General features: G+C 37.4%; 1 protein-coding gene across 5 annotated transcripts in view; it reads left to right on the top strand.

The window, feature by feature from the left end:
• The window catches only part of ccbe1 (collagen and calcium binding EGF domains 1), a 40,128-nt gene that overhangs the window by 14,188 nt on the left and 13,590 nt on the right, over positions 1-12,350 (top strand). The gene's annotated exons all lie outside the window — the stretch shown is intronic.

Below are 12,350 nucleotides of genomic sequence, written 5' to 3'. Positions count from 1 at the left end.
GTCCTCTACACCTGATCACCCCTTGTCATCTCTCACACCTTTCAAACACTCAATTTAAAGTCCACAAGTGTGATTACTGCCTTTTTTCCCAGTTTCTCAGTCAGTAAATTGTATTGATTTCTCTCTTATATAGCGGTGTGGAGTTCCATTCCTGTGTGGCTTAAATTGATTGTAGATTGATTGAGAGCTCTCTCTCAATTGAGAGCTCTTTTTCATTGTATTTAATATATTTCTTGTTAAATCATCAGGAGGATTTATTGACACGAAAGACTCACTCCGACTACTTGAAAGTCTGAATGAACATCTGCTTTTTACATCAAAATCTATGGTGAAATACATTCTCTTTTGAAGGCAAAAAAATCTGTCATAAACTACTGTTGACTTTAGTTCACCTTTCAGGAGGCCAGGTCTTCAGGGAACGGTTTTCTTAAATCCATTTTTACATTGGAATTTTTTGCGTGGCTGTTCATGTAGCACTCTTTGTTTTTTAGCTTATTTTTTTAACACAGTGTTAACGTAATGAGTGTTTAAATCTGTGAATCATAACACAGGAATTACATTACTAATAATCCCTTCAAGATTCTTTTTTGCATCTCCCTGAAGTTTGCATGCATTCACAGTAACTCCAGGGTTTTGGAGGGGATTGGTAATATCTGGCCTGTGTCCAGTTGAATGGTTTGAGTTAGAAACACATGGAAGGGCTGATGACGGTTTACTGTAACAGGCCACAGACAGCAGTGCTTTGGATAATTTCCTGAGGTGTCAGAACCAGAGACATCACACACAGCTCTGCACTGGTCCTCAACATTTTAAGTGAAAGTTTATATAAATGAAAATTCAGTTTTCTCAACTGAAAATGTCATATGAAAGCAGACAGATTTGGATTACCTTATATTTTATAACATGTTGTTAGGGTCAAATCTGATTTGCAGGAAGTGCATACACCACTGAAGAAAAGCAACAAAGAGGCTCAGGCTGCCTCCGTTTTAGCCAACTGGTAGTACTTTTGCTCCAGCTGTCCGCCAAAGCTGAGTGAAGCTGAAGCTCTTTGGTGCAGAGAGAGAGTTTTGTTGTATTGTGTTGCTGATGCCAGCACAGTAGGAGTGCTGTACATGGCTTGAGTAGTAATATGGAGAGTTATTTCAAATGAACCCTTTTCAGCCACACATAATGTAGATATTGTTCGTTTGATGTGTATTGTAGCGGTAATTGTAATATTGTTGCACATTGGTCAGGCAGGCAGAAAGTCATGTTTTCCATTGGCAGACTAATCCGGAGGTTACACACACTAACAGCCAGGTAAACACACCCTGCCTTTTTGATTTGTACTATTAGTGTGGGCTCACCATCGTGAGCCTCACACTCAAACCATGCGGATATGTGCAGTCACTGTGAGACATGCTTTCTGGGGAAGGGAAAGCACTTACAGTATGATTCACTGGAGTGATCATACAGTACACTTCTTTTAATAGCCTAGATTGGCCACAAAGGAAGACTTCGATGTAATTACCAGCAATGATTTCCTTTCCTTGTTTTTACAAACTCTGACTGCATATTTTCCTACATTTTTTTTTTACTTTTACCAGGCCGCCTTCCCGTTACCAGTTTGTCACAAGAGAGAAAGTGAAAACAAAAGAGTTTTGAATTAGTGATATCAAATTGAGCAATGCGTTTGCACAATTTTCAATCCAGACTGTGTGTTTGTTTTAAATGAGGGACCTTACCAAAGAGTATTGTACCAAATCTGTGTGACTGTCACGGGCCATGAAGACTGAGTTCAAACAGTCATTAACCAATAGGTTATGTTAATGTACCATGTTAGTGATCAAATGAGGCGCCATTATTTCTCTGGACAGACATAAATGCACTCAGCTTGAATATAGATAGAAACAACATTGCAGAGAGCAATTCATTTTGATTCAAGAGCATATCTGTGGTTTAAAAGGCTTACTAGATTGTATTTATTTTGCAGAAGAAGTGTTGTCTTATGTGCCCAGTGTGGCCTGTCTTTCTTTCTCTAATACCATGCCATTGTGTAACTTTTAAGATCCCCTCCAGATATGTTTTAAATACTTTACTTTGAATCATAATTTGTGTCTAATTTAGGTTTTAATACTGGCCCCTTGACGTCAGCAGTAACTACAGGAGTCATGACTGGGTGGTCATGGTGTAGTCAAGACTTCCTTCAGTGTTTTGCATATTGAAATTCAATCAGATGACTACATGGCGTGTAATGTGAAAGGATTTGCTTTCAGTGATGAACCCACTGAGAGTTATCTCATGCGTTGCTTTGTTGAGCCTTTTAGCCTCATTAAGTTGACTGTTTTGGTTTTATTGATTCTGATGTGGTTGTAATGTTGCTTTGTTCCTCCTTGACGTGAAGTCATGTGTGGATTTGCCTGCACAGGGACTGCTGATCAAATCTAGCTGTCTAGCTAACTCTGGGACATTCAATGACTGTCCTTTGTCCTTGTTAAATGAACAAATAAATAAATAAAGTAAGCAGTTGTTTTCCAACATGTTAGACAAAGGAGTTTTGTAAGGCGATAACATGTGTCTGGTGCAGCTTGTTTTGTAGTTTTTCTGCCTCCTAGTGGACAGAAATTGATAGATGCAACTTTAATATACTGGCAGCTTTTAGAGGAAACTATGAACTATACATTCTTTTTTGAGGTTTATGATGGAGGGTTAAGCATCAGCAATTAAGAAACATTGCACTCTGCAGCAATCAATTTTCCTCACATTAATCTTTATTCCAATATTTCCTCTAGTTTTATCCTAGAACATATAACATAAAACATTAAACATGCTATATTTTTTTAGTAGAGGTATATTGCGCCAGTAACAACTAGCCTGTCCCTTCTCCTATAAATTTCATTGCTCCTATGAAGCTCTCGAACAGCTGAGTTGTTGTTGGAACCCACAGTATATGAAATGTCCCTTTAGTCTTCACGCTGAGTTATACAGCTAAGTGCTTTGGGGTTACAATGCTACAACTGTTGTTGTCTGTAATGGCTTGCCTCCAGCAGACAGATATCAGCTTGTGGAAAAATATTTCTCCAGCATCATTTACCTTATTTGGTATCTCCAAAAAGTTGTACGTAATTACATTATGATTGCTGACAACAATGGGACGTAATATATCATAGCTGAAGTTACAGTAACACATCTGAAAGACTCGGAGGAATGTGCATCATAGTAAGAACCATGACTAAAAGCCTGCCCCCATAGAGAAAATTCTGGTGTACAACAATCCCCGATGTCTGATTTCTTCCTCTTCTGAGTGTAGTATTTTTAGCACAATAAATGACCTTTCCAAGAGTGTGTGGTTTTTTTCAGTCTAGAGGTGCGGAAAGCTCAAGAGTATCCAGGCATTCTGAAGATGTAAACTCGGGACTTTGTGTTTTTATGTGTTCCTATAAATTTTTTTTTTTTCGATAAAGCACTGGCACATTTAACTGTCCCCCTTTATATACTGTAGTTTTGTCTTGCTGTGTAATGTGTTGCTTAACTTTATCTCCTGTTTGTCTTGACAACCAGCATGTGCTCAGAGAAAATAGGACACATTTTGACAGGCTGGAGTTTTATTTCTAAATGACATAATGTGAATCCCCTGAACAAATGTCCAAAGCAGGAGGCCTTACAAACTCCAGTGCACCTTTGTCCATTTGTTTTTAATACATTTCTGTGACCCTGAAGCTACAGAGAGGGATATTTTTGTCTGTGTGTGTGTGTCTGTGTGTGTGTGTATGTGTGCACTGGTATGCCTGTTTGTCTGCATGTTTTTTAAGAATGACTGAGAGAGTTTGTGGCCTTATGTGTGTTTAACAATAACACAATTTTAAATATCCTGTGAATCACGTTGTTATTTATTTCTTTTAATCAGTAGTACATACAAGTTATGGAATGAGAAACCCATGATGATCATAAGAAGATCAGACAAATCACTTTGTTTAATCTAAAGTTTCATTTTCTGTTGTTGAAAATGGATATTTTGGTTCCGTACTAATTTTTGCTGTGACAATATTGATCAGTCAGAGGAACATATTTTGATAGGAGTGGGTTAAACTTGTTAAGCGTAACTTTTTTTGTTACAAGGTTTTGGACACACAATTCCTTTGAGGTACAACAAGGCATATGTAGAAATATTTGGAAATATCTTAACATTATATTATGTTTGTCCAAGTATAACAGCAACACACTTTTATTTCAACACTGTCTCAGAGAAATTACGTTTATATACAACTAAACTGTATTCCCAGTTACGTTGCGTTGGCAAATGTAATCGCTGGATTATGTTCAGAGGCAACATTTTTTCGAATGAATGAAGCGCTACATACCAGACGCAGGACTCTGTGATCCCCTGTCTCTCAGCAGAGACGGGGGATAACTTCTTGAGTCCTGTGTGTGGTTAGGTTTAGGCAACAAAACACTATGTTTAAGGTTAGTGGAAGATCGTGGTTTTGTTTAAATGCTGATGTTGTGCTTCATGTCATTGCAGATTTATTCTGTATTAAACCAAGGCTGTGATTTTTCCATTACCTTAACCAAGTGCTGCCTGAACATAACCATAAAAAGGTCAATGATGCTGTAGTTATTACTTGTGGCTATTGTACTGCAAAATCTGATATTTTGGTGGAGAAAGAAAGAAATATGTTGTCTCTGAACTTTTCACTCAGATGTTCAGTATCAACATTTTTTGCAACTTGCCAAATACGTTAATTAACAACATTTTCTATGTTTAGAGAAGATGTAGCATTATGTTTCTAGCATATGAACATAATTTCTTGGAGACAAGATTTATTATTTTCATTATTGATGAATCTGATGATTATTTCCTCAATCATTCAATTGCTCACTCAGTCCATAAGATATCAGCAAGACCAGAACCCCATGGTGAGATCTTCAAATGCCTCAAGGACACACAACGGCTCCAACGGCTGATAAACTGTAGCAGTGTCATTATCCTGCAAATCAAGTGTGAGGGTCAAATATTAGAGCTTACATGATGACTGGTCTCTGGCTGAAGAAGAAGAGGGAAGACATTCTTTTACTTTAGCACAGACATAATCCAGTATATTCAGTTTTTCCTCCTGTCTGTTCACCCTCTTTAAAGGACAAATATTTACTGAGATTCATTCAACAACCAGTAGTAGCAAGTAACACCAACGACTTGATGCACTCAGAGTAGTACTGTATACAGAAGCATCATTGTTTACTCACACTCTACATTTCTAAATGTATAGTATTTTTTTAGAAAGGTCAAACAGCAAAGCACATGTCTCACATGCCTAACATTTCTATTCACAATACCTGTGATTATCATTAGTGTCATTATCCCTTGTGAGCTTCTCTCACTGCTAAAACACTGGGGTTATTTTTCTTTTCCTAACACATCAGGCAATCATTCTTTCAGCTCTGTTCTTCTTCAAGATAAGAGTGAAACATTTGAATGCCATATCAGGACCATTTGTACAATTTGATGTATCTGTGACACATTTTTCTGCACAGCATTATCTAACCACCTTTGAATTGGAGATAACTGAAAAGTTCAGGATGGTTTAGCAAACAAGTTTTTCTTTTTACAGCAGAGGACCAATGAGTGATCCTGCTGTGCACAGTTGAGAGCGACCCCCCCCGCTAGTGGAGGGTACTGAATACTAAGTAAGCAGTATACTGTATTTGTAGAGTGCACAAAAAATGAACAGTTGTGTTGTGGATTAAATTGTTGTCTAGAACGCCAGCGCCACGGTTTTGGATTTAATATTAACTGCTATAAGAAGGGGGTGACATAGGAGAATTCATTGAGGAGACTCCATATGTGTGAGATGAAGCAACTGAAGGCTGAAGAGTACAGTGCAGACTGCAGTACAGACAAGAGACTGGAGCTTGAAAAAGAATTTGGGGCAGAGCTGCTGTTGATGAGGAAAGGTCTGATCTAACAGATGGTTTTGTGCAAACATACTGAATGGGTTGTGCCTTCGTTGCAGGTTTTGCAAAAGAATCAGCTGACTAAGACTCATACAAATTTCTTGGCAGTGTAAGGCTGGAGCCACCGTGATCTCGTCAGTAGTGACATGTTGCGGAGGAGTTTCATGGAAAAACCTGCAGCCTCTTCTTGCTGAGACTGAGCGTGAGGTAGTATAGAGGTGGAGCATGAGGACTAGTGTGAAAATGATCCATGAAGACTCCTTGGACACTCTGATTTTTGGATAGAGTCAGATCACATCTCTCGGGAAGTTGATGGTAAACACAGTGAGGAGAAGATCAGCTGCACTATAAAACACTTGGACTGCAACTCGTGATTATCTCAGAAACTCTGTCAGCATTTTTTTCAGTCAAATGATGTTATCTGATGGGAACATGTGTGTTTCAAGTTTCCCACATACATTAACTTTTTTTTTTTACTATAGGAAGGAATACATTTAATGTATATGAAACCTTTAAACCCTGTTAAATTATTTTATCTGTCTTGACTAATGACATATTGTAGATACATATTACTTCATGTGCAAACTGTGTGTAAAAGTTCAACAAACCTTTCAGCCATATTAGCTGATTTTGTTTTCTCAATTCCCAAATCCTTATAATTATCAATATTAACCTCACCCTCATTTCCTTATTATTCTGCTCGAAGCCTTTGTTTTCTCATTATGCTACAGTGCAGCATACAGCACCTTGCCACAAAAATCTACAATATGTGGATAATTAAAATAAATTAAGATCAAGGCAATACATTTGAATGCTTTAGGAATGCAAGTACTGATTATTTTCATGACTGATTAATCTGTCAATCGTTATTTTTTTTGATTAATCAATGTCATTTAGTCTATAAAATGTACAGAAATTGTGAATAATATTCAGATTGCTTGTTTTGTCCAAAGACATTCAATTTGCTCTCATTTGAGGAGCTGGAACTGGAGAATGTTTGACATTTTTGTTTAAAAAACGGTGATTACAATATTATCAAAATGACTGAATTATTGACTGATTTGTGTATCTTTTATGCCGCACTTATCCTCTCTGCTCAGATTGAGCAGGCTAATCAGCATGAGTGTAGAAATTGTGTCCTCTCCACTTTGGTAAACATCTTCTCTTGTGTGGAATGCAGACGTGTTATTGTGTATCACTGGCAGCATTTGCTAGACAAATAAGCGTCCACTGAGGAGACTGCACGCTCACAGCTGTGTGCATGTGTGTGTGTGTGTTACCCATTAGTTTTGTAATTGTTATGCCTGTTAGACAGAAGAGCATGCTGGGATGTGGCTAAGAACAGGGCCCCTCGTGTGAAGGTGCATGTACTGTACGTGCGCTTTTTTGACTTTTATTCATTCTGTAGTTGCTTCCACTTTTACTCACATGTGCTGGTGTGAATTAGTGTGTTTCATCACAAAACAAAGCCTCGACATGCCGGTCCAGCATGTTCAGGGGAGGTCCTCTGTTTATAAGGTAATTAGAGTGCTTGTGGTTAACCTGAGGTAACTGAGGTCAGACTAATCTATGTCTAGATTTCAGGGGGCCCCTGTAAAGTGATATGGATCACTAGCAAAATGAAATAACCTTTAGGTGAAAAAAGGCACAGGTGGCCAAACAATCAGATTGTCTGTGATGTCCTGATTATTCTGAACAAGTGCAGTGCTCACAGATTAGTGTGTCTGGAGTCAAAAGGTAGTTGATATTCTTGTAGAAAAGTGTCATGAGTGCATTTAGGGTATCTTTCCCCTCGTCCTCTCACTCATGAATTTTAATGAACTCCACGTGTGTTTTGAATTTATTTGCCAATTTGCATGAAATACATGAGCAGCTAACAAGCTTGTACTCTTAGCTGTTGTTATGAAAGGTGCTAAGGAGCTGTGCACCATGACACAGCATGGTCCTGTTTTGTGTACTGAATATTATGAAGAGTTACATCTCTAATTATTGCAAGATCCATCTTTTGGAAAGTAAGAAAAACAACAAAAAGAACATTAAAAACATGCTCTGTGACTGTCCCCTGGTGTGTCACTGTGGAGAGTGACTTTAATCTGAGCTGTTTCTGCTGTTGTGAGGGGAGCTGAGGTGGACTGTTAAGTAGCTTCGGGGGGATCGATGCCAGATATTGACTCAGACAGTTGTTTAAATCTAGACAAAGCTGTTTGGAAAGAATTATATCCTTTTCGATTTAAGCATCAGTGCTGTCTAGCAGGGGTTGGAGAGTTCATTCACAGTCTTCATACAAACTGCATTTATTAAAAGAGTTACTTCTAAAAGAGTTAACTTGGCCTTAACCATCGGAAAACATCACTATTTTACCCCAAGCTACATAAACACTTAACTGTCCAGGAGAGGTGTGTTTGGACTGCAAACACTTGCATTTGCAAGCAATAGCAGCCCAATATGCCATTTGAGAAAAGTCTATGGCAGTTAAATGTCAAATCAGCATTTAAGTATGTTGTAAACTCTGTCTAAAGCATATAGTTACATCTATACATCAGTATTTTATCTTCATATCAGATCCTTCATATGAAAGGCCTGACAGATTTTCCACCCCCAGACTCAAATGATGTTGTTAGTTTGAGGTTATTGTATTGCTTCAGTGCATTGACCTTCAGCTTAGTATCCATCACCCAGAGTCTTTACTAGGCATGTTGTTTTAACTTGAAGACAGGTCATATCATTACCATCGTGGTTGTGCGTGTCAACCTCTCCCTGTCTGCCTGTTTTCAAGTCAATATGTCAAAATATAAAAGGTTAACAAAAGGATAACATAAGGAATCAACCGTTTTAAATTAAATCAATTTATATAAATGGAAAATGCGAGATAATACTTAAATTGTGTTTTAATAAGTGCTTTAATCCACAAAGTAACCCAACACCACTTAGATTTCAGTCTTGTTTATTTAATGATATAATGAGAGAAAGGACAATAAGGTAGAATATTACGGTATTGAGAATCAATTAGCATGGTAATTTAATAAAACATACAGCACAGTAAAACTGAACTTCAACACAGATATGGATCCAGTTTCCATGGGATGTTGTTGCCTCTTTCATGATCTTTTGGAGACGGACATAGATGTTTGTTTTATCATGATTGTTCAACCAAACCCGGTTATTTTCCTAAGCTGGTTGTTTGCTATAAGTGCCTTCTGTCCTCATGGGGATGTTATTGTGACATGAAATATTGAGTCACACAGGAAACCATCCTCAGATCAACTCTCTCAGGGTGTCGTAGCCTCTCCCACCCAAAACCACTGCAACATATTTGGAATATAATAACTTACACTATTAAACAACAGACATGGAAACAAATATCCACCATTTGGTGTGCACTGGTATAGCAGTTTATAGAAGAATTATTGTGGCCCATCCTAAAAAGAAGAAAAAAGAAAAAAAAGAAAATGCAGATCTTTTATGCTTTATAAATACATTTATAAAATCATTCTTGTTGTTCCAGTAACTAACTTTAACAAACTAGCATACAGTACCTATATAACAAATATACTAAAAAAGCACATCCGAAATTAAACAATTTAGTTCAAACAACAAAAAACACTAATTTTAAAATATCATTCTTATTAAGAAAACCAATAGAAAACCAGCCAGTGGCTCTGTGAGGCTATACATGTGCACAACATTGCTTTGAGGTAATAAAAGGCCAGCATGCTAACACATTCACAGTAGTGACAATGCTAACATGCTGATGTTTAGCAGGTGTAATGTTCACCCTCTTAGTTTAGCCTGTTAGCACACTATTTGCACAAAGCATGTGTTTAGTGCAAAGTGGTTTCTTTAGCTGATGGAATGTCATTAGATTTGTAGGTATTTGGTCATAAACCAAAGTATTAGACACATTAAATTTTGACCTAATAATGGCACTAGTGAAAAGTCAGGGGGTCACCAAAGTTATTAGAACTGATCCTCTAGGGAGCTTTAATATCTGGAGCAGATTTCACACCAATTGATTTTATAGTTATTGAGACATTTCACTCAAAACCAGAAATGTGGTGGAGCTAGAGGAAAAGCAAGGATACATCATCTGGGAACCTGAATGTCTGTACAAAATTTTGTGCCAATCCATCTCGTAGATGTCCAGTTAATAGTTTTTTTTCTTACACAAGGTCCTTGAAGACACATGTACAAAACACTTAAACTCACTTAATTTGAGTTGTATATACAGTTTATGCATTCATCTGTCCCTCTGTCAGTACATCGCACTTAATGAAACACAGCCACACCGCATATACACACAGTATATTTATATGCATGCAAACAAACTGAATTGCAATGTGTCATGGAGGGCCCCCTGAGCAGTGAATTGTTCCTCTTCTACATTAACCACCCGCAGGAGCTACAGTGTTGAGCATCAGCAAATACTTAAAATGAGATTGTTGCAGGTTACATAATATTCTTCAGTGAGAGCCTCAAGTGCAGTGAGGGAGGTCCTCACAGCCCCTCTTATGGTGGTGAATGACACTTGGCTGCTCTGTATATCCTGTAATGTGAAGGATAAAATGACTATAAAAGCAATCAGCTGTAGAAAGTAGACCCATTGAATTGCAGTGGTGCAGAGTCAGCGAAGTAATTCACTGCCAAGCTTTATCTTTTTTTTTTTTTTTTACCATGATAATATTTCTGTGATGATGTTATTTCAGAAGACACAACCATTTGGTTCCTTTGGCTCATAAATAAACTTTGAAGTAGCAAAATGGAAAATCTTACTACATAGGATGAGAAACTGACACTGGATTAAGAGATCATTGGTTTCAAAATGTACCGTGCACCCTGATTCTGTCCAAAGTCTCTAAAGGGCCATCTAGGTAAGAAAGCTCAAAAATCAATCTGCAATGTGTCACTTTAACTGTTAATGGATAGCATGTCCTGCTTTTTTTTCACTTTTCCTCATGCATTCATTCAAATTATTTCCTTTCATATCTTCTCATGTTCTTGGTGTTTACGAGCAGGCGTTCAGTTTATATCCTGGCCAGTGGCGGGGCTTTAGAGATGGCAACATTAAACTATTGGATGGATTGCCATGAAATTTTACGCAGACATTCATGGTTCCCAGAGATGAAGCCAACTGACTTCAGTGATCCCTTGAATTTTTCACCGTCATGAGGTTGACATTTTTGGATCTGAGTGAATGTTTTTAACAACCATTGAATGGATCGCCATGAAAATTCATACAGACATTCATGTCCCGTCAGGATGAATTAACAACTTTTGTGATCCTTTAACTTTCCATCTGATCCAGTCATAATTTAAATTTGTCCAATTCTTACGTTTATGACCAAATACTTGAAAAACTAATAACATCGGCATTGGCCTCACGGTGGTTAACACACTAAACTAAGATGGTGAACATGGTAAATATTGTACCTGCTAAACATCAGTATGTTACTGTAATATTGTCATTGTGAGCATATTAGCATACTGACATTAGCATTTATCTCAAAGCATTACTGTGCCTACAGTAAGTAAAGCCTAACAGAGCAGCTAGCATGGCTGTAGATTCTTGGTCATGTTTTTTATGGATAACCTGGTTGAGTTCAGATGAGTCAAGTTACCCAAATAAATTAAATAAATAAGTGACTGCACACCGAATAGATGCTCCCAAAAAGTCGACTTTTTGGTAGCGTCTTTTCCCTTAAGATTGTTTTTGCTGTTTTGCTTACATACCTGATATTATGTTGGGATGTGCATACAGTATTTTCAGACCTAAATATATGAATAAATAGATTGCCGCTATTTTGCTCAATGCTGATGAGCACAGAAGGGAGAATTTCCAGATATAATGCCCCGATCATCATAACTGCATCTGAATAAAAGCTGCAAAGCATTACAAAGTAATCATTTTTCAGTACCACTATCAAAGTGTGACTGTACTGTATTGCCATGACTTCATGGTGCAATTGGATTTTTTTTATCACCTCCTGTTTGAAAGCAACACCTGGTAGCACTTTGCTGAGTGTTAGCGAGGAATGAATACATCACGATGATGTGACAAATAAAATATTGCAACAATGAAGTATTTTAGATGGTATTAATAAAATAAGAATAATAAAAAATAACTTACCACAGATGTTGGAAGAAATCATGCAACAGAGAAGATGTAAAAGGAAAGGTCATTGTTTTCTCTTGCCCCCCCTCCAACGCACACACACACACAAACACACAAATACACATGTAAACCATTTGGATAAAGAGTAATGCCTTTTATCATCCATTTATCATTGCCATACATTTAGTAAATGTATGGATTACAATGGAAAAGGTGAGGATTTAAAGAAAATAAATATACAAGTGAGCAGGAAAGAAAAAGTAGAAAATACAAGAATGCTAAAGTTCAGCATTGGGTCATAACAGGAATT

The sequence above is a fragment of the Thunnus maccoyii genome, chromosome 19 (assembly GCF_910596095.1).
Source record: "Thunnus maccoyii chromosome 19, fThuMac1.1, whole genome shotgun sequence".
Lineage (NCBI taxonomy): Eukaryota > Metazoa > Chordata > Actinopteri > Scombriformes > Scombridae > Thunnus > Thunnus maccoyii.
The sequence above is the reverse complement of the archived record's forward strand: the minus strand, read 5'-3'. Positions and strand labels throughout refer to the sequence as shown.